The following is a 27,678-nucleotide window of genomic DNA, read 5'->3' on the forward strand; positions in this document are numbered from 1 at the left end:
GACCATGTCCTAGAGCATTCTGGATATTATAAACCATGTGCGGTAGAGCCCAAAGGAGGAAGAAGTGGTGGAAGGGATGGAAGTGAGGGAAGATTTATGTGTTGCCTATATTAGTGCTGCCTTCTAGTTCCTGAATTAAAAACATAGAGGCCACTTAATACTTGATTAAGCAACACACCATTATATGCGGAATTTCTTTCCTTTTGAATATAGTTAAAGATTTTTCTCCAACATCTTTGGGACATGTCTTAGCTTGTGTTTCCCCAAAAGCATACCCCAAGACAAGGACTTGGGTACAGATAATTTAATTGGGAAGTCACCCAGGATGCACAAATGAGGCAGTGGGGAAGTGAGGCAAGGAAGAAAGAAAAATGGATAAAAGGTGAGTTAATGTATGCATTACAACTGTGGGCAACTGGGACTCAATCTTGCTGGAGATGGTGGGAGATGATGTAGAACACACCTCAGGGGAAGCTGGAGCTTTTAGCTACTAACTCCTGTTCTTCTTTGGCTGATTTCATCTGGAGGTATTGAGTCTGGGCTGCCCAGTGCACAGGCTGAATAAGCTTCTTCAGGAGCAAAGAGATATGGATGCTTGAGGCAGGGAGCTATCAGGGGGTCCCAGAACCATCCACTGTAGCTGCAGGTGGACTGTGAATTGGGTGGAGGTAAAAGTGGGCAGGGCACCAATAGTGTTTTACCCTTAGTTATTCAGAACCAGTGTTGTCTTAAGATCTTAAATGCAGGGATGTCTTCTTCTACAGTATCTTCATGTTTATCGTTTGCTCCAGTTGTCCTGATTCCCCGTCCACAATGCTTATTTACAGAAGCTCACATCTTTGTCTTCATGATTACAATCTTCTCCTCTATCATTTTCATCCTTTGTTCTTTTCCCTTGTTATATTTGGAGTGCAGTTCAATTTTGCCTTATCCTTTTTTTAAATTAATTTAAAGATTTTATTTTTTTAAGTAATCTCTACACCCAACGTGGGGCTCGAACCCACAACACAGAGATTAGGAGTTACTTGCTCCACTGACTGAGCCAGCCAGGTGCCCCTGCCTTACCCATTTTTGATTTGTTTGTTCTCTAATGTAGATTCTATTCTTTTGTTAGCTCTCATGGGTACTTTACTTCTGCCTTTGTTTGCAGTTTCCTTGGATTCTTTTCAGTTGTTTCCTGCTCTTCATCCTTGCCTTCTCAGTGCATTCGTTTTTCATGCCGGCCTTTTGTGCTTTCATTTCACCTTTCATTGCCTACTTCATAGAGTTCACATTTTCTTTTTTTTTTAAGATTTTATTTATTTATTTATTTATTTATTTATTTATTTAATAGAGCGAGAGAGAGTGAGAGGGCACAAGCACGGGGAGTGGCAGACGGAGAGGGAGGAACAGGCTCCCCGCTGAGCTGGAAGCCCGATGTGGGGCTCAATCCCAGGACCCTGAGATCGTGACCTGAGCCAAAGGCAGACACTTAACTCACTGAGCCACCCAGGTGCCCTGAGTTCACATTTTCTTATATATTTTTTGAGAGGCCAGTTTTCTTCTGTTTTCCCATAGTAGCATGTTTCCTAAATCTTTGACATTCAGGCTGTGATCTGAGCACCAGCAGCATCAGTATCACCAGGGAGCTTGTTAGAAAAGTTGATTTTCAGGCCCATCTCCCTTACAGCACAACAGACTTACTGAATCAGAGTCTGCTTTTTAACAGTACCACCAGGTGATTTGTAGGTATAAGAGGGTTGGGGGGTGGTGATGAGGAGTGTTGAGAAGCACAGATCCATGGTTCCCTGGAAGATGGTCTGAGGCTGGAATTAGGAGCACAGACTTTCAATTTTCATTTGAATCTCTGCCTTGCCACCAACCACCCACACGACTTTGGGAGATTTAGCTATCTTTCCCAAACTTCAGTTTCCTTGTCTCCAGAGTAGGAACAACAATTTCTATCTTACAAGAAGGCACTGAAAAATTAAATTAGGTAAGTATGTAAAGTGCTAAGCAGAATAACTGGTACATGATCATTTGAAAAATAGCTGCTATATGATCAATTTTTAATATTGCAGAATGTTTTTATTGACCCTTTCATGTTAAATTCTTTTATTCTTGCTCCTGTTATGAGTCTCAGAGAAGTGAGAAAGAAAGAAAGAAACCTAGCTTGAAATAGTCAAGGTTATGTTCACAGACTAACTGAGGCTTGTCACAATTTTTGATTCAGACTTTAATCTTGGGGGAGCCAAATTTCTGATATCTACAACCCTAAATGTTTCAGGAAAGGATTTTCCTACAGAAAAGGTGGGGCTTGGACCTTTTCTGATTGAGGTAGGGGGGGATATTGGGCCAGTTATATCCTACCCCCACCTGCTTCCTTTCTGACTCTGTCCTGTTTCAAAGGACTGGGACATGGCTTGTTTCTCAGTCAGGCTCATCTCCTCTGTAGTCCCCAGAATATATCCAGGTGAGTGGCAAGTCATTGATTGCTTTGCTCAGCTTCCAGTCCTACTGTGAATTGATATGTTCTATGTATCAGTGGGCATTCTGCAGGAATAATGGAAATAGAGAATCAGACAGTGTGCTGTTGGGGTTCAGGACAGGCCACCGCAAGATATGCCACTTTGGCATAATGATAATTTTGAATTCAAGTTACTTAAAAAACAGCCAGTGCAAAAAGGACACTCTGACCCTCCTTTGTCTCCCTGAAAGCAGGAAATAAATTTCCCATGTGAAAGTTACCTCCCTGTGTCAGGAGTTAAAGAGACATCCTTGTCACCAGAAATAAGAAATTCAGAGTCAAGAAGGCCATATCAACAAAACTTGTTATTTCTTCGCTAATTTACTACCCTAAGCCCAAACTTCTTTGTCTTGTCAGTTCCTAACAAATTTATTGTTTATTTGTCTAAAAGTTATTAAAGTTGCCTGCCTTGATCACTTCTCTGAGACTCATATTTCTGTGAGCTCCTGTACATATGAATTCTATCTGTTTTTCTCCTGTTAATGTTTCATGTCAATTTAATTCTTAGACCAGTCAGAAGAACCTTGAAGAGCAGAAAATAATTTTTCCTCCCCAGCACTACCATCACACCTAGGAAGTTCAGTATTATTTTACATTTGGGCTGTGCTGACCTTTGAAATTTGAGTTTTATATATCCCGCACATTAATATTCACTAGGAAATCCTTACATTGCCTTTTCAAAGCCAAATTGAAATTTTCATACATCAGGTGATGAATGAATATTTTAAGCCGTTGCATATTGACACTACCTGTCATTCAACAGTTTTGGAAGCATCTCTATCTTTGCATAGCAATGCTGTGTCATTATTTGCATGTTTTATTACATTTTGTCTTTATTATTTTATAAAAATGTCAGTGAGAGAAGTCCAGGTCTCAAACTCAATGTAGATTCTTAAGCATGCTGAAAGCTGATAATCTTTAACTTTATTTGGATGTGTATCAGACACATACAGGTGGACTATGTTAATTGTGAAGAAAATGAAAAATAATGAATGCCTCCAAAATGATGAAAATACATTACTTTTTTAAAAAGTATTTATTTATTTATTTATTTAAGTAGTCTCTACACCCAGCGTGGGGCTTGAACTCACTACCCTCCCCGAGATCAAGAGTTGCATGCTCCTCCAACTGAGCCAGCAGGCACCCCTGAAAATATACATTGAAGAGTGTGTCAAAATGATCAATGTATTTTGAGTTTTTTAAAAATATTTTTAATATCTCTGGGAATTACATCCTCTTGTAGAGGAGGAAATATAATTTTCCCTCTACCCATCTAGGTTCTTGGCTGAGATCCCCCTGTAATAAAAGACAGATTAACAGAAGAAAAACAAACAGAAGTTTAATAATATGTATACCTCCTGTATACATGGGAGAAACCCAGGAAAACCGAGTAATTCCCTGAAATAGCTCAAGCCATCACTTTAAGTGCCATCGCCAGCTAAAGACAAAAAATGATGGGCAGGAGGTGAGCCAGGTTTTTAGGCAAAGCACAAAACCAATGGAAAGGTTATTATGCAGATTTAAGTTCATGCCTTTCCCATTGACTAGAGTTTCTGTAGATTTAGTTCTGCTCCTCTTCCCTGGTACATAGAGGGAGACACCCTTACAGATGGAGATTTTTTCCCCTTTCACAAAAGGATAATTTCTACTTGGTTTTCAGAGCTTCTCCATGTGTGTTTTTTAAAAAAATAACCAGGTCAAAATGATCTTTATGCCAAAGAGGTATATTTTGGGATGGCAAATTCTGCTTTCTTTCATTCTTATGTAATCCTATTTGACTTTCTGACATTGCAATTTGTATGCATTGTTAGGAAGATATTTTGTATCAAGCTATTGGACTGTTATACTATGATATTTATGAAGCAAACATAATTATGATATATTTTTTATTTTTTTCTCTAAGTTTAAAGGTAGGTTAAAAATTCAAAGAATGGAGATTCCTGTTAATTAATGTGCTTTTTTTGGTTTTTTGTTCTTTTTTCCTCATAAATACGTGAGGGGCCTTAAGTAATTGTTGTGAGTTCTTTTGCTGGGATATTGCTGGCACTAAATAAATGACTGAGGGCTGCAGGTATCATTCCTAAATTATTAATCTCATAGCAATCAGGGAACCACCCAAATAGTTTTATGATAACCCAGAGGCTAATTCGTCATTGAATAACTTTTACAAATGCCACAGCTTATTTTTTCCCATTCCATTTGGTAAAAGGCACTTTTAGGTCTGCAGTTCTTGGCTGGAGAATGGTTATTTTAGAAAAAATATGTAGTGTTATCATTTAATGGGCTCAGATCCCAAATCCAAGTCACTTATGAACCTCTGAAAGTCCCTGGTTTCCAGGGCTTCTGGGTGGTTTAGTCAGTTAAGCATCTGCCTTAGGCTCAGGTTATGTGCTCAGCGGGGAGCCTGCTTCTCCCTCTCCCTGCTGCTCCTCTTGCTTGTACTCTCTTTCTGTCAAATAAATAAATAAAATCTTTTTTAAAAAAATGAAAGTCCCTGGTTTCCAAGAATATTCTAATGTCTACAGGTGATCAAAAGAATCCTGTTCAGACATTTTGGGGTTACACTTGGAGTGAGACAGATGTGGTTTTTGCCATAAACTTGCTGTGTGATCTTGGGAGGTTTACTTAATCTATGGGAGTCCTGGTTTTCTCATATGTAAAGAGGAACCTAACAGGCTTAATTAGGTATTAATCTAACAGGCTGATGATTGAGCTAAACCAGTTGTACCTTGTCTATGATGCTCTTTTGGTAGCTCTTAGTAAGCATTCATAAAGTATTGACACATTTATTTATTCATAAACTTCATCATCAATATCATTAATAACTTTATTTTTCTCAGAAAGCACACTTGATTAGTTTAATAACTGAATGTTCCAGAGCACAGTGATAGGATGTCTGTGACTAAATATAGATTGTGGGGGATGTAAGTGAGGTCTGTGAAAAAAACCTATCGATGTGTCAGGTCCTGAAGGGCACTCAGTACTTATATTTTTCCGCACTACATTTTCTTCAAAATAGGTGAGTCATTTTTAATATTATAGTCTATAGACATTCTATGATTGCTTTCCCAATGATTAAGTAAATAGAAGTTTAAAAGTATGTACAATTCTAATTTCAGTTCCTGCATTTATGCTTACTTAGGAAAGCTGGAATGATCCTATGAAAACCTTTTTGGATCATTTGTTTGTTGGGAAAGAATTCTCCATGAGTGTCTTGCATTTCTGCACATTTCCTGAGCAAAGACATCATCAGATTTGCATTCCAGACTATCTTTTCAAGGCTGTTTCTTTAATGAAAGGCCCTAGAAGATAGAAAGAGCCTCCCTCCAAGGCAGAGGGCCAATTTGCCTGCTTTCAGGGATAGTAATGATAATGTCTCTCTCCAGGGCAGGTTTAGTAGCAGTCTCCTCATCAAAGTTTGGCATTTCCAAGGTTTGTAGTTCCTCTCTGCATATTCAGGCATCACTGGGCATTCACTGCATTACCCCATTGGAATCAAGGCTTGGGGAACCAGTACAAGTGGTGTTATTCTGAATACTGCAATTGCAGTCTTTTGTCCTTTGTCTCTAACCCAAGAGTTCAAGCATTTTGTATGCATGCAACATAGAGGATGGGGCTGGTGCCTGAGAGATTTTATCTAGTTTCTTCTAACCTTTACATTCCCTCTCCTCACCATCTCCCCAGCAGGTGGTTGGGAGACAGGGACAGAGGAGACATAGGGGTAATGGTAAGACTTACTTTTTAGAGTTGTGTGAAAACTAAAGGCGAGAATGTTTGTAAAGCATTAAGTGCAAGTCTGGCACAGAGTAAATGTTCAATAAAGCTTAGCTATTTAAATTTTCTTCTGTCTGTTAAAGGGCTTTGGATACATTTCCCCAAGGTTCATCTGAATATGGCTTTGGTTTTCTCTTATTTGGTGGATGCTTGTGTCTCCATTGATTTGAGTTGTCATGTGAAAATCAGGCCTAACTTACCCTTGGGGAAATATCCCTAAATATTTTATCTATGAAGATGACATAGTAACTAATAGTATAGTGCATAACATAAGGCAGAAGCTCAGTAAATGTTAGGTATGATGATGGGGACGACGATGACAGCTGTTAATGTTATTTTTCCCTTCATCTAAACTCACTTGTCTCACATTCTTTTTTTTAATTTTTAGTTTATTTTTATTATTTTTTAATTTTTTAATTTTTTTGGTCTTACATCTTATTCTGTTGCTCAGCCTAGCTCTTCTCCACCTGCTGGCTATATGTACAATTTAAAGTTACAGAAACAGAAAATATTCAAGGAGCTTAAAAATTTCAAAATGTGGAAGATCCTGTGCATTTGGGGTTGCGTGGTTGTCATTTTGTCTTGTGTTTATTGCTTTATCTGATAATGTCAGATAAGGAAACAAAATGGTGAAGACAAATTAAATGATCTTGGTTTAAGTTTCAGCTTTATTATTTAATTAGCTGTGAAAATTTGTAAGTTTCTTTAGTCTCTGGCCTCAGTTTTTTCATCTGCAAAATGTAGAACATAATAGTATTGACCTCAAGGAATTATTGTGAAGATTAAATGAATTAATACTTCAAGAACACTTACAATAGTACGTTTTTCATGGTGACTACTCAAGAAATGTTAAATATTATTAATACATTATTACCTATTGTTTAGGAGGGCAGGAGAGAGGCTTTTTATTGGTGGTGGTGCTGATGTTAGCAAAAATATATTTCAACAACTCATGGAATTTAAAGCAAAGGAGATCTACTGGGGGAAAACTCTTCATTATTTCTTTTGAGACCAATCACTTTCTATGGTATGGTGTTGAGTAAGACTAAATTTGACTATAAGTAATAGAAAGTGCAACTTTTATGACTTAAATAGAGAATTTTACATCTCTGGAGGCAGGAAGCTCCTGGCATTGGTTTGGCAGCTCAACCATATCAAGGCCAATAGCTTAATGCTCTAGGCCTTTCCCTGGCTACAAGATGGCTGCTACAGCTGCAGACATTGGGCAGTATCCAAGGCAAAAGGAAGGAAGAAAGAGTGGTGCTAGCTATATTTGCCTATTTTATCAAGGAAACAAAATCTTTCCTGGAAACCCTTTAAACAAGTTTTTATTTCTGTCTCGTTGGTCAGTATTATGTTACATGGCTATTACTGGTGGCAAGGGAAGCTGGAAAAGCCAATCAGCAGAGTTTCCAGTATTTAAGTTTGAAAGCAGCAAGGGATAAGGGAATGATTGTTGGGTCAGCCAATTAATAGTATTTGTATCAGGTAGTATTTGGACTTTTTCTCAAAGTGAGTATTTGATCTAGCAAACTACAGATTCTATTGGAAGAATAGTCTGACAGGTTCTTTGATTGTCCATGAAAATCAAATGTTACTTCTGGAAGGAGCATTTTGTCCAACTCTTTTATCTTAATAATGCCTGACATATTAGGCAGTAAATATTTGTTGACTGAATAAAAATAGCCTGAGAAATAGAAACATAGAATGACTCTTCCTACTGGGTCATTGTATTATTTATTGCTATGCAAGGTTACCTCAAAATTTAGTTGCTTAAGAAAATGAATATTTATTATGCTATAGTTTCAGGGATTTGGGAGCTACTTAGGTGGTTGTTCTGGTTCAGGATCTCTCATGAGGTTGCAATCAAGATGTCAGCCAAGACTGCAGTCATCAGAAGGCTTGATTGAGGTTGGAAGATCTTTCTAGCTTCCTGAAATGACTGCTGGTCATAAACCTTTGTTCCTTATCATGTAGGTGTCTCCATAGGGCCATTTGAGTGTTCTCATAACATATCAACTGGCTTTCTTCAGTGAGTGATCCAAGAAAGAGCAAAGTAGAGAAGCCATATTGTCTTTTACGATCTAAGGTTGGAAGTGATACACATCACTTCTGCCATATTCTATTGGTCACACAGATCAAGTCTGATTTAATGTGAGAGGAGACTATACAAGAACATAAATACCAGAAGGAAGAGACCATTGTATGCCACCTTAGAGGCTAGCTACTGTAGTTCTAGAACCAGTTAGCAGTGAAATGAGAACTGAAAGCCTAACTTTTCTGATTATCAACCTGTGGCCCATGTCACATTCTTATTTTTATTTTTAGATGTGCTTTACAAGCTAGAACTAACAATGAAGAAAAATTTTTGTTAAAAACAATCATCACTTGAGCTATAGCTTCCTCTGTGTTTTGTACATACCCACACAGACACATTGACATAAACACACAAACAAAAATACACAGATGTTTTGCTATGGCTCAATTCTTGTCAATATACTTTAGAGAGGATAAAAACCACAGAATTCTTGCCTAATGTAGCTAAACCCCACAATTGAAAAATTATGATAGCTGTGTCATTGACAGGGTATAGATGTACCATCAGAATTATGCAGCTGGTTTCCTCTTCCATCAGTGAGATGGAAAACAATCAAGAAAAAAGAAAACCATCTGTAAGATAGAAGGGAATGAAGCAAAAGGTAATTGAAAGATTTTTAAATGAAACGAGCAGCTTTTATTTTTTATTGTGGTGCAAACCAGGTTCCCAAGCTATTTTTTTACATGCCTATGTTTGTACAGAAATACTGATTGGTACAGAAAGAATGAGTTCTCAACATTTGCTACAACATGGACGGCACTGGAGGAGATAATGCTTAGTGAAATAAGTCAAGCAGAGAAAGACAACTATCATATGATTTCTCTCATCTGTGGAACATAAGAACTAGAATGATCAGTAGGGGAAGAAAGGGATAAAGAAAGGGGGGGTAATCAGAAGGGGGAATGAAACATGAGAGACTATGGACTATGAGAAACAAACTGAGGGCTACAGAGGGGAGGGGGGTGGGGGAATGGGATAGACCGGTGATGGGTAGTAAGGAGGGCACATATTGCATGGTGCACTGGGTGTTATACACAACTAATGAATCATCGAACCTTACATCGAAAACCGGGGATGTACTGTATGGTGACTAACATAATATAATAAAAAATCATTATTAATAAAAAAAAAAAAAGAAATACTGATTGGTAGAAAATTGCTTGCTGTAGTTGGGTCTTATTGGGAAAAGAGCCCACACTGAATTTCAGCTTATTACAGTGATATTATTTTCCAAGTGTATCTTAAAGTAAGTATAAATTTGTTTTCAGAATGACCAGTCCTTAACAGTTTACAAAAATAAGCAGTTTTAAGTTTTATCCATTCTAGTTTTAAAACTAAAAATAATAGTGAGCATTTGCTTTATTTTAATAGTGTCCTTTTGTTCCTATTTCTCTGAAGCTCATCAAAACCATTTCTGTGTTTATGTCAATAATTTGACACCTCTTGGAATAATAAAGGGGGAAGGAACAAAGAAAGGATATTTTTGGTCTGGATTTTTCTTTATAGAAATATGTATTTCAATTATCTTCAGTTAAAATTGAAATAGATTCCTTTTTGGCTCATATATTTATGTTTTTAAAACAACTGTTCAAATCTAATTGAATACAGCTGCTCAGTGGTTTAATCTGAGTATATGAAATAGGTCATACTCCAGGGCCATTTTTTATTCATTGAAAATACCAGTTGTTGAGAAAGGAAAGAAACTAACATTTATGGAGCAGCAATATTGGGTTAAAGACTGTGCTAGGCAATGTTTACATGTTTTTGGTTTGAAACATCTTGATATAGTGAGCCAGTTATGCTTCCAATTTATGGCTGGGAGAAGGGTGCCTGGGTGGTTCAGTTGGTTAGGTGTCTGCCTTTGGCTCAGGTCATGATCTTGGTGTCCAGAAAGAGCCCCGTGTTGGGCTTTCTGCTCAGTGGGGAGCCTGCTTCTCCCTCTCCCTCTGCCTGCCGCTCCCCCTGCATGTGTGCGCGCGCTCTCTCTGTCAAATAAATAAATAAAATCTTTTTAAAAAATTTATAGCTGGGAGAACTGAGGCTCAAAGAGGGTAACGTTCTCACTTGTTCAATGACTTTTCCTTGAACTCTTGCTTGTGATATGTACTGTACTGGATGGTGTAAATATAGTGGTAAATAGGACAAGGCTACACAGCTAGTGAGTGGGAAGGCTATGAGTAGGACCATGATGGTTTCAAACTCCAACATCCCTTCATTCCACCTCTGTGTATTTATACACAACACAAGGAGGATGTATGGTTGGTTGCAGAGAGGTATATAGTGGCAAGTTCATCTGAACACTTTGGTCAGGAGGCTTCCATAATTGTTCTTCCCCTGACACAGGCTCCTTCCTCAGTTATGGAGAGCTGAGGTTCCTTTATTTTTTTTTTTTAATTTAAATTCGTTAATTAGCATACAGTGTATTATTAGTTTCAGAGGTAGAATTCAGTGATTCATCAGTCTTAAATAATACCCAGTGCTCATTACATCAGATGCCCTTCTTAATGTCCATCACCCAGTTACCCCATCCCCCCACCCCCTCCCTTCCAGCAACCCACAGTTTGTTTCCTATGATTAAGAGTCTCTTATGGTTTGTCTCCCTCTCTGATTTTGTCTTGTTTTATTTTTCCCTCCCTTCCCCTATAATCCTCTGTTTTGTTTTTTAAATTCTACAAATGAGATCCTATGATAATTGTCTTTCTCTGATTGACTTATTTTGCTTAGCATAATACCCTCTAGTTCCATCCACGTCGTTGCAAATGGCAAGATTTCATTTTTTTGATGGCTGAGTTGTATTCCATTGTGTGTGTGTGTGTGTCTGTGTAGTGTGTGTGTGTGTGTGTGTGTGTGTAGCTATATAGTCAATAGTTATTCCAGCCTATTTCTATTCCAACCTGTGTATTCTAAGCTATTCATCAACTATTCCAACCCTCTCTTAGCTTGTAGTCTTAACTATAGAGGCTGCAAAGCTAAGAACTCCTGTCTCCAGACTCTTATCTAACTAAATGTTGGACACATGACTTAGTCATGGCTAATGAGACAAAAACAGAACCTGATGAGCTACCACTTCTGCTTCTTCCTTCCTGCTTGGAACACCTATGATGCTTAGGGGTGTTAGCCCTATTGCTAAGGATGAGAGAGACAGAAGGAGCTTAGTTTCTTCTGTCATTTATGAGCTACTGAACCATCCTGGGCTACCTATTCCGAGAATTCTTGGTGCTTGAAATAAATACATTTCTATTTGGCTGAATTATTATCAGTGGGTTCCCAGACATCCTTAACCAAAACACTGCCTTTTCCAGTTTATCTTATTATGCACCAAAGACCTTCTGAAACATGTTTGAATTTTGATTTATTAGCTCAGAAGATAGACAGGGCTGTCTTTCAACCTTGAGGCTCCAAGCCATTTCCAAGGAAATAGTGGAGTTTAATGGTGAGAAGCAGAACCAGTCTCACGGGTTGCAGCCTGCACAGGCAGGGCGTTAAGCTTGGTTTGATGCTCTGCTGTTTCTGTCTTAAAATTCTTAATTTTTGAACAAGGGGCCACACATTTTCATTTGCATTTAACCCCACAAATTATATAGCTGGTCCAGGTGACAAACCAGCATTTTCCATAAAAAAACTTTATTGTTTAGAATAGAATTTTACCTGATAGTTCGTCTTGCCTAAATGAACACCAGGAATTCCTTTCTGTCTTAGTTACTATGACAGTTTGATACCACTGCCTTTAAAATATTGCATCTCAAACTCCAGCCACGATAATTTCCACGTATGGATGTTAGCATTGATTTTTAAATTCCTTAATTTTATTTATTAGTTTACTGCGCCAAAGGTTATCAAAGGTTATATCTTTCTGAGATCCAGATCAGTTATCTTTGGTGGCTCTGTCATCAAATATTATACTTTCCTCCCAATTCAAAAAGCAATCTGATTTTGGGGAAATGATTTATCCCTTAGAAATATCTGTTCACAGACACTTTATTTACTACGGTCTTTAACTTACGTTCATCTCATTCTTTAGTAGAAGTAAACAGAAGTGCTATGTGGTTTATAGAAAAGCAGCCACAAAGAAGACTCTTTATTCTTGAGGTTTTATCCAGGAGTTATCCAACGTAGATATATAATCAGTAGCTCAGAAACTTAGCTACCTATGGAAGGACTGTTTTGTTTTTTCAAACTCTCCCCCGTTTTAGCATTAATCCCAGGTTCCATTGAGACTAATCTTCATATGAAATGCAATTGTTTGTGTTATTCTGAACTATGACTGTAATGAGATGATTAGATTTTTTTTAGTCAAAAGACTATATTTTTGAACAATGTCTCCTTTTCTTCAGTTGCAGTACATCTTAGTCAATTGTGTTTATTTTGAGGAATATATTATGGCCTTGGGAAAGGGCTGACAAAAACTGAGGAGGTAAATTGCATTTCTCGGTTCTGTACTTAAGTAAATCAGACACTTTGTTCTCTCCTTTCCCCCCAAGGTGTCTTAGTTTGAAATAAATGTGATTCATTTTCAGTAAAAGAGGGACTGTAAGTTGGCCTTAGGTTTAACAGCGTCAAAGCATATGATAAATGAAGAACACAATGCCAGAGAAAAATGAATTTAGGAGGCCATTTTGGACTTGAGTGTAATAATCGACAAGCCCTTCACCTAGAGACTGGTTTTGAACATCAGTGAAATATGAAAAGCAAGAGGGAGAAAGTTACTTAGTCAAATCTAGGAAGGACTTTGCTAAATTTGAAATTGTTACATGTAATCAAATGCCAATTGACAATTTCTAAAACATCTTTTATGGGCCATTTACTACAAAGATGTTTATTTTAAAGACTTTTGTATTGGGTAAAGAGCTTTTCCCAAATGCCTGCGATTTTGTTAGCATATTCTCCTTCATCTAGCTTGAGAACCCACTCAGCATCACATCTAAGAAAGCATGACATTATGACAGGCCAATACTTTCAATGGGGAAGTGCTTTGAAAATGGGCACATAGTGTGCAAGTGATGAAACAGGAATTCTGACCCTCATTCTCAAATGTTTAAGCTTGTGCTCCTTCAGTGCACTGCTTCATGCAGAAATAAGAAAAGGAGTGTCAAAGACAGTTTGTTGCCCTCTGAATCCATTCTTCTCTTCTAGGCACTAGCACCTATACTCCCAGATCCCCTTGGGATTAGGTGTGTTGATGTGACCAAGTTCTCCTCAGTGCCATTTGAAAATGTGCAGCTTTCAGCTGCCTTGCTCAGTCCCTCTTCCTGCTAGCCAGAATGCCAGACTTGTCAGCAACCTGGCTTTGACCATGGAAATTAGGACTAAGCCCTGGGGGTCTTAACGCCCCAGGTGGAGGACCCCACTACTCCTGAATGACTTCATTCCCAGGACCAGGATCTCCTTCCCAGGAATGTAGCCCATTGGAGTCCTGGCATAATTAAAGGAGGCGAAGGACCAATTACGTGGGAAGGTTAGAATCCTGCAACCAGTGGACTACATAGAACCCATATAATAATTTAATCCTATCTCCAGGGTGTGAGTCCTTTATGGAGACTTATAGAGTGCTCAAGAATCTTCTAAAGCAAGAACTTCGGGGAAGATGGTGGAGTAGGAAGATCCTATGCTCACCTCGTCCCATGGATACAACTAGATAACATCCACATCAGTGTAAATAACCCAGAAAATGACACAAAGCCTGGCAGAATAGACTCTCCACAGCTAAATGTAGAGAAGAGGCTGCATTGAAGAGGGTAGGAAAGGCAGAGACACAGTTAGGAGCTAAACTGAGAAACAGACCCTCACACCAAGCATACCACGCATGGGGAACCCACAGCGGGAAGACGAATCTCCATAACATTTGGCTTTGAAAACAAGAGGGGCTTAACTTCATGAGTTCTTACAATCAGTGGGGCTTGACACCTGGAACTTTAAAAATCAACAGGCTTGGCTCTGGGAGAGCCAAAAGGGTGAGAGGAAACTGAGTCTCCACCCTTAAAAAAAAAAAAGCACAATAAACAGCCCTGCTGAGATATAGCATAGAAGCAGCAGTTTGAAAAATGCCTGGGTATATGGAAGGGAGATTTGTTTGCTAATCTTAAACTGTATGCTGGAGGGGCAGGGATCTTTGGGAGACTTCTCTAAGAACAAAAGAGCTGGTGGGTGCCATTTCCCTCCCCCACCCCCAACCTCTCCAGCTTAGATACACAGACAACTGCGGGAACTAGTGCAGTACCATCACTTTCCACCTAACTTGCTAACAGTATGCCCTGCCCCCACTCTCTTCTGTGGACATGCCCCCTCAAACCCAGCTGGCTACAGTCCAGGACAGCTCCAGGTCCCTTTCCACAGCAGACCTACACAAATCTTGCTAACACTGTACACCCCACACCGACGTTCTCCTGCAGACTTGCCCCCTCCAATACGCCCTTGGTCAGAGTCCATCCAAAGTGGTGCCACAAGCCTGGCAATGTGCAAGCAGCTGTGACAAGGGCCAGCAACACTCCTAAGTGACTCCTGCCCTAGGGAGAGGGGAATATAACCACATGCACCAATATGACTGTGGACCCAACAGTGGGCTGGGGCAGACATCTGGTCTGACTGCAGGCCCTGCCCACCAAGGAAGCTTCTCTGGGGACAACATAAGAAAGCTCCCTGTAGCTCAGTGCTGCTACATCTCTGGCAAACACCCGGTCTGACTTAACTCAAGCCCAAGGCAGCCCCAGACTGGCCCACTAATAGCACAGGGACCAAACTCTGCCCACAACAGGCAAAGAGAGCCATTGCAGATGACAACTGAAGGCAAAAGTGGCTCAGCCACAACAAAGGGCACATGCAACACACATAGGAGAGACCCCTGAAGTGCCATTTTCTGATGAACAGGGGACATTGCACTGCAGGGCACTTCAGGACCTCTTCTTCATAAAGACACTACTTTCAAGAGCAGGAGATACAGCTTACTTTCCTAATACATAGAAACAGACACAGAGAGTTAGACAAAAAAGAGGAAAAGAGGACTATGTCCCAAATGGAAGAATAAGACAAAAATCACAGCAAGTGAGCTAAACAAAACAGAGATAAGTAATATGCTTGATAGAGAATTTAAAGTAATGATCATAAAGATACTTACTAGACTTGAGAAAAGAGTGGAGGACCTCAGTGAGACCCTCAACAAAGATAGAAAACATTAAAAAGAACAAATCAGAGGTAAGAACTCAATAACTAAAATTAAACACACACTAGAAGGAACAAATTAGACTGAAAGAAGCAGGTGAAGGGATCAATGACCTGAAGGACAGAGTAATGGAAAGCAATCAAGCTGAACAGAATAGAGAAAAATAAATAAAATATGAAATAGGGGGCACCTGGGTGGTGCAGTCAGTTAAGGTGTCCAATTCTGGGTTTCGGCTCAGGGTTGTGATCTCAGGGTCATGAGATTGAGCCCCGCATTGGGCTCTGCGTTTGGTGCTCAGCCTTCTTGGGACTCTCTCTCCCTCAGCCCCAACCCCCTACACTTGAGTGTGCTCTCTCTCTCTCTCTCAAAATAAATAAAATAAATCTTAAAAAAATTTTTTTTAATGAAACAGACTTAGGGACCTCAGTGATACCATCAAGCATAATAACATTCACATTATAGGGATACCAGAAGGAGTAGAGAGAGAGAAGGGGTCAGAAAACTTATTTGAAGAAATAATAGCTGAAAACTTACTGAATCTGGAGAAGGAAACAGAAATCCAGATGCAGGAAGCACAGAGAGCCCCCAGCAAAATCAACCCAAGGAGGTTCACACCAAGACACATAGTATTTAAAATGGCAAAGAGTAGTGATAGCAAATTTTGAAAGCAGCAAGAGAAAAGAAAACAGTTACATCCAGGGGAAACTCCAAAAGGCCATCAGCTGATTTTTCAGCAGAAATTTCGCCAGCCAGAAGCAGGTGGCATGATACATTCATAGTGCTGGAAGAAAAAAAAAAAAACCTGCAACTGAGAATACTCTGTCCGGCAAAGCTGTCATTCAGAATAGAAGAAGGGATAAAGAGTTTCCTAGACAAACAAAAGTTAAATAAATTCATGACCAGTAAACCGGCCTTATAAGAAATGTTAACACGTACTCTTTGAGTGTAAAGGAAAGGCCACAAGTATGAGTAAGAAAAGTAGGAAGCACAAAAGCAGTAAAATTAAGTATATCCATGAAAGTCAGTCAAGGAATTCATGAAATAAAAGGATATAAATTATGACAACATATACCTAAAACATTGGGAGGGAGAGGAGTAAAGAATGAGTTCAATTTAAGCAACCATCAACTTAGTATAGACTGCTATATGCATAAGATGTTATATATAAACCTAATGGTAACCACAAATTAAAAGCCAGTAATAGATATGCAAAAAATAAAGAGAGAGGAATTCAGGGGTACGTGGGTGGCTCAGTTGGTTAGGCGTCCAACTCTTGATTTCAGCTCAGGTCATGATCTCAGGGTCGTGAAATCAAACCCTGTGTTGGGCTCTGCACTGAGCATGGAGCCTGCTTAAGCTCTCTCTCTCCCTCTCCCTCTGCTCCTCCATCCCCTGCTCATGTGCACATGTGTGCTCTCTCAAAATAAATAAATTAATTGATTAAATTAAAACAAAAAAAAAAAGAGAGTGGAATCTGAGTATATCACTACAGAAAGCAAACCGTGAGAAAAGAGAGCAAGAGAAGAAAGGAACAGAGAAGAACTACAAAAACAACCATAAAACAAGTAACAAAATGGCAATAAGTACATACCTATCAGTAATTACTTTGAAAATAAATGGATTAAATATTCCAATAAAAAACATAGGGTGATGGAATAGATAAAAAACACAAGACCCATCTATATGCTGTCTATAAGAGACTCATTTCAGACCTAAAGACACATGCAGATTGAAAGTGAAGGGATGGAAAAACATTTATCATGCAAAAGGAAGTGAACAAAGACTGTAACAAGAAACAAAAAAGGACACTGCAGAATCGTAAAGTGAACAATCCAATAAGATGATATAACAATCATAAATATTTATGCACTCAACATGGGAGTACCCAAATACATAAAGCAGCTAATAACAAACATAAAGGAAGTGATTGATAGTAATACAGTAATAGTAGGGGACTTTAATACCATACTTACATCAATGAGTAGATTGTTCAAAAAGAAAATCAGCAAGAAAACAGTTGCTTTGAATGATGTCTTGGACCAGATGGATCTAACAGATATATTCAGAACATTCCATCCTAAAACAGCAGGATACACATTCTTTTCAAGTGCACATAGAATATTCATCAGAATAGATCACATAATAGGCCACAAAACATGTGTCAACAAATTTAAAAAGATAGAAGTCATACCATGAATCTTTTCTGACCACAATGTTATGACACTAGAAATCAACCACAAGAAAAAATCTGGAAAGAAAACTATACATGGAGGCTAAATAATATGGTACTAAACAATGAATGGGTCAACCAAGAAATCAAAGAGGAAATCAAAAAAAACTTGGATACAAATGAAAATGAAAACATGATGTTCCAAAATCTTTGGGATGCAGCAAAAGCTGTTCTAAAGGAAAGTGTGTGGCATTATAGGCCTACCTCTAGAACCAAGAAAAATCTCAAATAAACAATCTAAACTTAGACCTAAAGAGCTAGGAAAAAAGAACAAACAAAACCCCAAACCAGTAGAAGGAAGGAAATAATAAGATTAGGACAGAAATAAATGAAATAGAAACTAAACCCCAGTTGACTAGTTCAATGAAACCAGGAGCTGATTCTTTGAAAAGATCAACAAAATTGATAAGCCACTGCCAGATTCATTGAAATTGGAGAGAGAGAGAGAGAGAGAGAGAGAGAGAGGACTCAAATAAAATCAGAAATGAAAGAAGAGAAATAGCAACCAATACCACAGAAATATGCAGGATTATAAGAGAATATTATGAAAAATTATATGCCAACAAACTGAACAACCTAGAAGAAATGGATGAATTTCTAGAAACATATAACCTTCCAAACTGAGTCAAGAAGAAATAGAAAACTTGAACAGACTGATTACCAGCAGTGAAATTGAATCAGTCATCAAAGAACTCCCAACAAACAAAAGTCCACGACCAGACGGCTTCACAGGTGAATTCTACAAAACATTTAAAGAGGAGTTAATACCTATTCTTCTCAAACTATTCCGAGAAATGGAGGAGGAAGGAAAGCTTCCAAATTCATTCCATGAGGCCAGCATTACTCTGATACCAAAACCAAATAGAGACACTACGAAAAAGGAGACCTATAGGCCAAAATCTCTGATGAACATAGATGCAAAAATCCTCAACAAAATGTTATGAAACCAAATCCAACAATACATTTAAAAAAAAAATCAATTCACCATGGTCAAGTGGGATTTATTCCTGGGATGCAGAGGCGGTTCAATATTCACAAATCAATCAACATACATCACATCAATAATAGAAAGGATAGAAACCATATGATCGTTTCAATAGATACAGAAAAAGCTTCTGACAGACTACAACATCCATTCATGATAAAAACCCTCAAAAAAGTAGGTTATAGGGAATGTACCTCGACATAATAAAGGTCATATTTGATAAACCCACAACTAACATACAATAGGGAAAAACTGAGAGCTTTTCTCCTAGGATCAAGAACAAGACAAGGATGTCCACTCTGAACACATAGTACTGGATGACCTAGCCACAGCAATGAGACAAGAAAAAGAAATAAAAGGCATCCAAATTGGTAAGGAAGAAGTAAAGCTTACACTATTTGGAAATGACATGATACTATATAGAGAAAATCCTAAAGACTCCCCCAAAAATCTACTAGGACTGATAAATGAATTCAGTAAGATCGCAGGATACAAAATCAATATATAGAAATACATTGCCCTTTTTTTTCTTTCTTTTTTTTTTAGTTTCAGAGGTAGGGTTTAGTGAGTCATCAGTTGCATATAACCCCCAGTGCTCATTACATCAAGTGCCTTCCTTAATGCCCATCACCCTGTTACCCCATCCCCCCACCTCCTCTCCAGCAACCTTCAGTTTGTTTCCTATAGTTAAGAGTCTCTTATGGTTTCTCTCCTTCTCTGATTTCATCTTATTTTATTTTATTTTTCTTGACCTTCCCATATGATCCTTTGTTTTGTTTCTTAAATTCCACATATGGATGAAATCATATGATAATTGTCTTTCTCTGATTGACTTATTTTGCTTAGCATAATACCCTTTAGTTCTATCCACAGAGGGGAGGTAGGTGGGGGAATAGGTGAAATAGGTGAAGGGGATTAAGGGTACACTTACAGTGATGAGCACTGAGTAATGTATAGAATTGTTGAATCACTGTATTGTACACCTGATACTAATATAACACTGCATATTAATTACACTGGAATTAAAATGAAGAAAAAAAGAATCTTTCAAATCAGCCTAGCATTAGACAACCTTTTCCACAGTACATAATAGTGGGTTGGAGGAACACTGTAGGGATATGTGATGATCAGCCTGACGTTGCAAACAATGATTGCCCTCATCTTCTCCTTGTCTGCTCTTGGCATCTCATGAACTTCAGCGTATGAAGAATCTGTACAATTTTTGATATTTGGACCTTGGAGTCATCCACCATGTCTGTAAGCAATAGATAAGTAGGAAAATACTCAGATGTACATAAATACTAAATTTTAAGTGGTTTGGAGGGAGGAAAAATTGTTGGAAGTAATCATCAGGTGACTGTTCAATAGAAGAGGAAATGGATAGTTTTGTTTGGGACAAGATGGAACATCATGAACATGTTTTCTGATTCTCTCTCTCTTCTTTAAAGATTTATATATTTATTTTGGGGGGGAGAGTACGTGAGTGGGGGGAGGGGCAGAGGGAGAGAGAAGGGAAGCGGACTTCCTGCTGACTGGGGAGCCTGATGCTGGGCTTGACCTCAGGACCCTGAGATCATAACCTTAGTGGAAACCTAGAGTCGAATGATTAACAGACTGAGCCACCCAGGTGCCCCATGTTTTCTGATTCTTGAATGCTTGTGTTTTTCAGAAGCTCAGGATATTCCCATAATCCCATTGATTCTCTCATAGGGCAAAGCTTTAGTTTTTTCATCTTACCTGAAATCACCTAACTAGCAAAGATGGTCAGTGTGAAAAATGGAGTCACAACACACACTTCGAGATGAATATTTTAAAATTAAATGTCGCACACTGAAATAAAGATCTCAGACACCAATCTGAGTGGCCGTGCAGGGCTACCTTTACATGGGAGAGCAGCAGCAGCTGAATCCTGCACATAGCTTTTATTTTGTTTTTGTTTTTTTAATCAGAAAAGCAAGGACAGATGCCTCAAAATGTGGGAAAGGAGTACAGAGGGATGGCAAATATCTTGAAGCAGGCTCACATTCTCCCCTGCATGTAGGCACGCAGGGAGTCAGTCATGGGATAAGGGAAGAGTGGGATGTTTGGGCTAGCGATCACCAGGTGCCGAAAGGGGAGACTGAGGGTTATATTCTTTCATAGCTCCTAACTTATGCCCTACCCCTGGGGATCCTGGAATCCTGTTCCTACTGGGCCATTGCATTCAACAGCCTGAGAACAGGAATGCTGCTGACGTTTCAGCTGCTTCCTCAATCACTCCTTAGGGCTTACAATGTATTTTCTAAGAATACCTCCACATTAAAAAAATGGAATTTTGATTGGAATTGCATTACATGTATAAATTATATACACGTAGAAGAATGGGAAGAATTGATATCTTTATAGCAATCTGTTATGAAAGCCAGTAGTATGGCAGAATTGTATATATTTAAGCTTATCTTTATATGTTTTAGTAAGATTTTATAATTTTTATCATAGGGGTTCTGCATATTAAATAGCTGGGCATTCTATGTTTTTGCTGCTCCTGTGAGTGTGATCTCTTTTTCAAGTATTTATTCTTTTTGTGTACTTTGGGGAAGGAAAAGTATTAATTTCTGTATACTTTTGTGCAACCAGTTTACTGAAATTTCTAATCAATTTAAATAATTCCTAGTGGATTTTATATGTGTATTGTTTTCTTAATTTCTTTTTTGATTTTTCATTTTTAGTGTATAGAAATGCAGTGTATTTTTGAGTGTTGATTTTGTAACCTGCAAATTTGCTGAATTTATTTATTAGTTCTAACAGCTTTTTTGGTGGAGTCTATGGGGTTTTCTATATTTAAGCTCATGCCATCTGCAAACAGACAGTTCTACTTATTCCTTTCCTATTTGGATGCCTTCTATTTCTTTTTGTTGCCTAACGGTTCTGGCTAGGACTTTGAGTACTGTGGTCAGTATATGTGAAAAGAGTGGGTATCTTTGTCTTGTTCTTGATCTTAGAGGAAAAGCTTTTAGCTTTTCATCGTTGAGTATGATGTCAGCTGTGTGCTTGTCATACATGGCCTTTATTATGTTGAGGTACATTCCTTCTATATCTAATTTGTTGAGAATTTTTATCAAGAAAGGATGTTGAATTTTGTCAAATGCCTTATCTGCATCCATTGAGACAATCATATGATTTTTTCCTTCATTTTGTTAATGTGGTTTATCACATTTATTGATTTGTGTATGTTAAACTATCCTTGCATCCCTAGAATAAATCCCACTTGATCAGGGTATATGATCCTTTTAATGTACTGTTGAGTTTGGTTTGCTAATATTTTGTTGCGGATTTTTGCATCTATGTTCATGAAAAATATTGGCCTGTAATTTTTTCTTGTAGCGTCACATGAGTTTTTATTAGGAGGGATTCTGGAGGAGTCAGAGTGAATCAGAGGCAATGTGATAATGGAAGCAGAGATAGGGTGATGTACTTTTAAGATGGAAGAAGAAGTCAGAAGCCAAGAAATACTGGCAGTCACTAGAAGGCTGGAAGAGGAATGAAAATGGATTCCTCCCTGGAGCCTCCAGAAGGAACCAACCTTGCCAGCCCCTTGACTTAAGCCCGGTGAAACTGATTTTGGACTTCTTCCAGAAGTGAAAGAGAATAAGTTTGTATTGTTTTAAGCCACGAAATTTGTGGTAATTTGTTACAACAGCAACAGAAAACTAATATACTTGCTTGCTCCCCTACAGATTTTATCTGTTAAAAAAAACTACTTGCATTCAAATTGTCCTCTCACTGTTTCCTTCTGTGAGAGTACAAACTATGATACTCACCATCTTTGCTCTACTTCCCATCTCTTCTCACCACTCCATTCCTAGACATCATTGTCTTTTCTTGGACAGTTGTTGGAGTCTCTACCAGCAACTATTGAAAAAATTTTTGCAACTATTAAAATATTAAACCCACTACCAATACACAGCCATATTTATTGATTTAACTATAAGTTATGCTTTTAGCATTCTCTTCTCTTGGTGTCCTTATTCCTGTAGACCTATACTATTTTATTTGCTATGATAGTGTAAAAGGAAATTCTTGTTCAAATGAAGTTAGGTCGCTCCTGGAATTTCAAAGTGATTTAACATCATTAATTTCTTTTGAACAAAATTCTTCTTTTTTATTTTCTTAACAATAATTTTGAGGAATTTTAAGACATTTATTCTTGGAGTACATTTATTATACTGTATTTATGAAGGCAAGGAAGTGAACACCTACTGTATTTATTGGAGATTACTTATAGAGACAGAATCAATTATAGCCTGCTTAAGTGGAAACAGAATATTAAGAGGTATTACATGGCAATATCATTGAAAGGGCTGAAGAAACAAACTATGAGCAGCATTACCAGGATTGACTTTCAAAACAAACCACAAAACCAGGTTTCCAGGGCCACTGTTGCTCCTACCACAGTCTGAAAGGTGCTTTTTGAGTGAGCAACTACCACTAAAGTGCTGGCTTGGGAGCCACTGCCTGTGCTATGATGGGGAAGCCACTTCTGCTAAATCAGGAAACCACAGCCTCAGCTCCTGGCATTGGAACCAGGCCACTTCTGCTATGATCTGCATCCACAAAATGAATTTCTCATACCTGGCTTCTCTTCCTACATAACTTGGTTCCAAATCCAAGTATTGGATGAGTATGCATCTGTTATGTAGAATCTAAATCTCACCCACAATTTTAGTTGTAAGGAAGTCTGGAAAATAGAGCTTGTTGCTTTCAAGTCTCTGTAATCCAGGAAGGCACAGATGGGGGCTGGAACAGAACTGAGCAAGCCAGTCCACAAAACCCACTACTACTATGTGCTAGCAACAATATTGGAATGATAAGAAGAAAAAATGTTCTTCTTAATGTTCCCAGAATAGAGAACTGTATTAGCTTCAATAGCCCATTAATACTCTATTATTAATACTCTATTATTAATTATTAATTAATTAATACTCTATTATTGCTATACTTTTTATGTAGCAATATTGGTTCTCCTTTGCTTATGCCAGTGTTTTGGTAAGCTGTCATGCGCTCATTTCATAAATAAACTGACTCAGGTCACAGATTCCAACTTCCCTCTCTTATCTTTCCATGTACCAACCATGGTGTTTTGGAGCCGAGGGGTGTTGGATCATAGTTTTTGACTGATGATCTTGAGCCTTCATTCCATAACCAAAGGGGAAAGTTCTTGAATTAATGTAGAAATTATTTTGTTGAATTAGATCCTGGGGCTAAAAATCTTGAATTATGCCCCAATACAATGATTTTTATGGGCTGTTGTTATGCTGTGATGCTTTGAGCATCCAGAATCCATGTTCAGGGGAAAGAAGCAGGTGGTATGATGTGAAAAGACTTCTTGTCAAAGTCCTGTTTTATTGAAACTGAGAAACTTTGATGGAAGATATCACTATTTTTCCTTCTTTATCATTTTACAGTTTGCTTTGCTAAGAGTTCTGGTTCTATTGGATGCTATGAAGGGGAAAAACCAGCAACAACCATTATTCACTTGGCAGAGTTGTTTTACCTTTGCTCTCCATGGAAAAATTGGGAGATATTTGATTAATTTAGCTTTGTGAAAATAGCATTTTACAGGTAAATGGTTGGGGTGCCTGGGTGGCTCAGTTGGTTGAGCATATGACTCTTGATTTCGGCTTTCATCATGATCTCAGAATTGTGAGATTGAGCCCTGCATCAGGCTCCACACTGGTCATGGAGCCTGCTTGAGATTCTCCCTCTCCCTCTGCCCTCTCCACCCTCTCTCCCTCTCTAAAAAAAAAATAAAGGTAGGTGGTCGTGTGCTTTTATAACTTTACCCCTGAGTTTTCATGTATACATCTTCAAGGATTTTTGGATTGCAGCAAGGAACTAAAACATAACTTTGGGAAGATGGTTTATCCATCAGATGGTTTTGAAAATAAATGCTCAGTGAAGTGCGAATTGTGAAACTGGGCTCTTTGAAACAGTTCTAAGAGCAAAATGTTTCTTTTCAGAGCATATCATCAAAGTTTGTATATTGCAGTAATTTGAATAATGATAGGGAATCTTGGGAAACCAGCAGCAAAATATAAAATAACAAACATCTGGAAAGTTGGCACTCGTGACTTGGAAGGATACCGTGTGGAGTGACAGGTGTGCAGTGTAAATGCTAGGGGATCAGATGGGAGCAGTTATTGTAGGTAGTAGGACTAAAGGCTGCAAAATGAGAGATTGAAGTTCCTCTCTTTATTTGTTCCCAAAACAGATGACCAGGAAACTAGCCATTAATTTACGCATGTATTATATATTATACACATCTTTTTAGGAATATTTTGTATTTTTATTAAGCAAATCTAACACTTGGTATTCTTAATCCTGTATAGGATCCTTTCTTTCCCTTGGATCTGTTTGGCCCCAAATAAATTTATGAACATTTTAATGAAACTGATATTATTTCTCATCTGAAATGGTTATATAAAAAACCTCTACCATTGATTTCAAACTTTGCTATCAGTTATAAATTGTCCACAGCCTTCACTTAAAATCAGCCTTCACTTCAGTTAAGCTTTTTTCTTTATTCCCTTAGGACAGTGTTTCTCAAAGTATGGTCCCCAAACTAGCAACATTAGCATCACCTGGGGACTTGTTAGAAACGCAGACTCTTGGGCCTGACTGAAGATCCACAGAAGCATAAGCTTTGGTGGTGGTCAGTGCTTTGTGTTTAAACAAGGCCTCCAGGTGATCCTTATGTGAGAACCAAGGGTGAGAACCACTGCTAGTTTAGGGTCAGAGATATTAGAGAGAGTAGGCTGTGGTCTTATTGACTTAAACTTTTGACAAAATTGTGTTTCTTTCCATTTCAGAGGGCAGTCTTCTGTGCGGTTAATTTATATTGGAAGACAGTGCTACTGGAACTAAATGTTGCTAAGGTCATCTACTTTGATGATAGGGAAAAGGATGAGGAGGCTATGTTTGAAAACTTATGTTACTCATTAGCAACTCTAGCCAAAGACGATAAAAGGTGACCTCTTGAAACAAAGAAAGGTCTGGTTGGAGTTGGGAAGATGGCTAACCTAATCTAGAAGAAATGGATTTGTCACCTGGCATTGATTTCTCCATAAAGAATTTCTGTAATATCTCAGTGTTTGCACAGGGCACAGAGCAGAGTTGGACTTTCAGGAGCCCTTGATATGCATTATTCATGTCATGGTAGTGATCCCCAAACCAAAAGAGCTCAAGCATGATGCTGTCATCAAGGATTCAATGGATCCTTCCTCTTCTGAGGTCCTCCTTGGGAGGCCTGGCTTTGTGGATGCTGCTTTCCAGTTTAAACCTGGACTGAGAAGAATTTAAGAGGGTGTAAATTGTTCACTGCTACCGAAAGTCCAGAGGCAATCCAAATGCCATACCATTCTCCTGACATGCACTAGCTGATGCTTAAATGAAAAATTTTTTCCTTTAGTTTATGGATGGATAGGTATTCATTGTGACTAAATTATGGTACCTAATGATGGGAAGGTATTATCGGTTAAATTGTGCTCCCCCAAAAGATATGTAGAAGTCCTAACCCCCAGCACCTCAGAATGTGACCTTGTTTGGAAATAAGGTGATTGCAGACATAATTAGTTAGGAGTAGTGTGGGCTTTTAAGCCACTATTATTGGTGTCCTCATAAGAAGAGGAGAAGACAGAGAGGGGTGCCTGGGTGGCTCAGTAGGTTAAGCATCTGCCTTCGGCTCAGGTCATGATCTCAGGGTCCTAGGATTGAGCCCCACATTGGGCTCTTTGCTCAGTGGGGAGTCTGCTTCTCCCTCTCCCTCTGCCTGCTGCTCCTCCTACTTGTTCTTTTTCTCTCTGTGAAATAAATAAATAAAATCTTAAAAAAAAAAAAAAGACGACATAGAGACAGAGATACACAGGGAGAACACCATAAGACAACAGAGGCAGAGATTAGAGTGATATATCTATAGATATATAAGCTTATATATAAAAATTCCTTAGCTTATAAGCTAAGGAATGCTGAGGATTTCTGGGAACCACCAGAAGCTAGAAGAAGCAAGGAAAAATTCTTTTGTAGAGACTTCAGAGGGAGCATAGCCCTACCAATATCTTGATTTCAGAATTCTAGCCTCCAGAATTGTGAGAGAATAAATTACTGTTTTTTTTTAAAGATGTTATTTATTTATTTGACAGAAAGAGAGGGACCCAGGACCCTGAGATCATGACCTGAGCCAAAAGCAGATGCTTAACTACTAAGCTACCCAGGTGCCCCAAATTTCTGTTGTTTTAAGCCACCTAGTTTATGGTATTTTGTTACTTCTACTGATAGAGAAGGCAAATGAGGTAGTTCAGCTCACCTCAATATGTTTAAGAGAGCACATGTGAGTAAACAGATTATTCTAGAAATGTTGGGGAATTTGGTAGTCTAATTAACTGACTAGAGCACTAACCAGCTTACTCAGTACTTAATTTTACCAACAGTGTTACATGTATTAATCTTCTAGGTTGTCAGTTGTAATTATAATGATGTAACTGTAATCTAACTAAAAAAAGCCACATGGCCACCAAATTACCTGTACATTCTATAATATTAACATGTTCTTAAAGTTTTTTTTTATTTGAGAGAAGGAGAGAGTACAAGTAGGGAAGGGTCAGGGAGAGGGACAAGTAGACTCCTCGCTGAGCATGGAGGCCAACATGGCCCAATCTCATGACCTTGAGGTCATGACCTGAGCTGAAATCAAGAGTCAGATGCTTAAGCAACTGAGCCACCCAGGTGCCCTTTCTATTTAATATAAAAGTTAAAGGACTTTGAAAAATCTGCAGATCATAGACTTACATTGAACTGAACCAGATCCTAAGAGGTAGGAAATAATGTGATACAGTGCAAACTAAAGCTACGTTGCTTTTACTCTTTGATAATTCATAAGGCCCTTTTAGATGTT

General features: G+C 38.4%; 1 long non-coding RNA gene across 1 annotated transcript in view; it reads left to right on the plus strand.

Annotated features, from left to right (window-relative positions):
- LOC123796559 (uncharacterized) overlaps positions 1 to 27,678 on the plus strand; it is a 268,080-nt gene that overhangs the window by 43,768 nt on the left and 196,634 nt on the right. The gene's annotated exons all lie outside the window — the stretch shown is intronic.

Source organism: Ursus americanus, chromosome X, assembly GCF_024610735.1.
Source record: "Ursus americanus isolate L20-20 chromosome X, mUrsAme1.1.p, whole genome shotgun sequence".
Lineage (NCBI taxonomy): Eukaryota > Metazoa > Chordata > Mammalia > Carnivora > Ursidae > Ursus > Ursus americanus.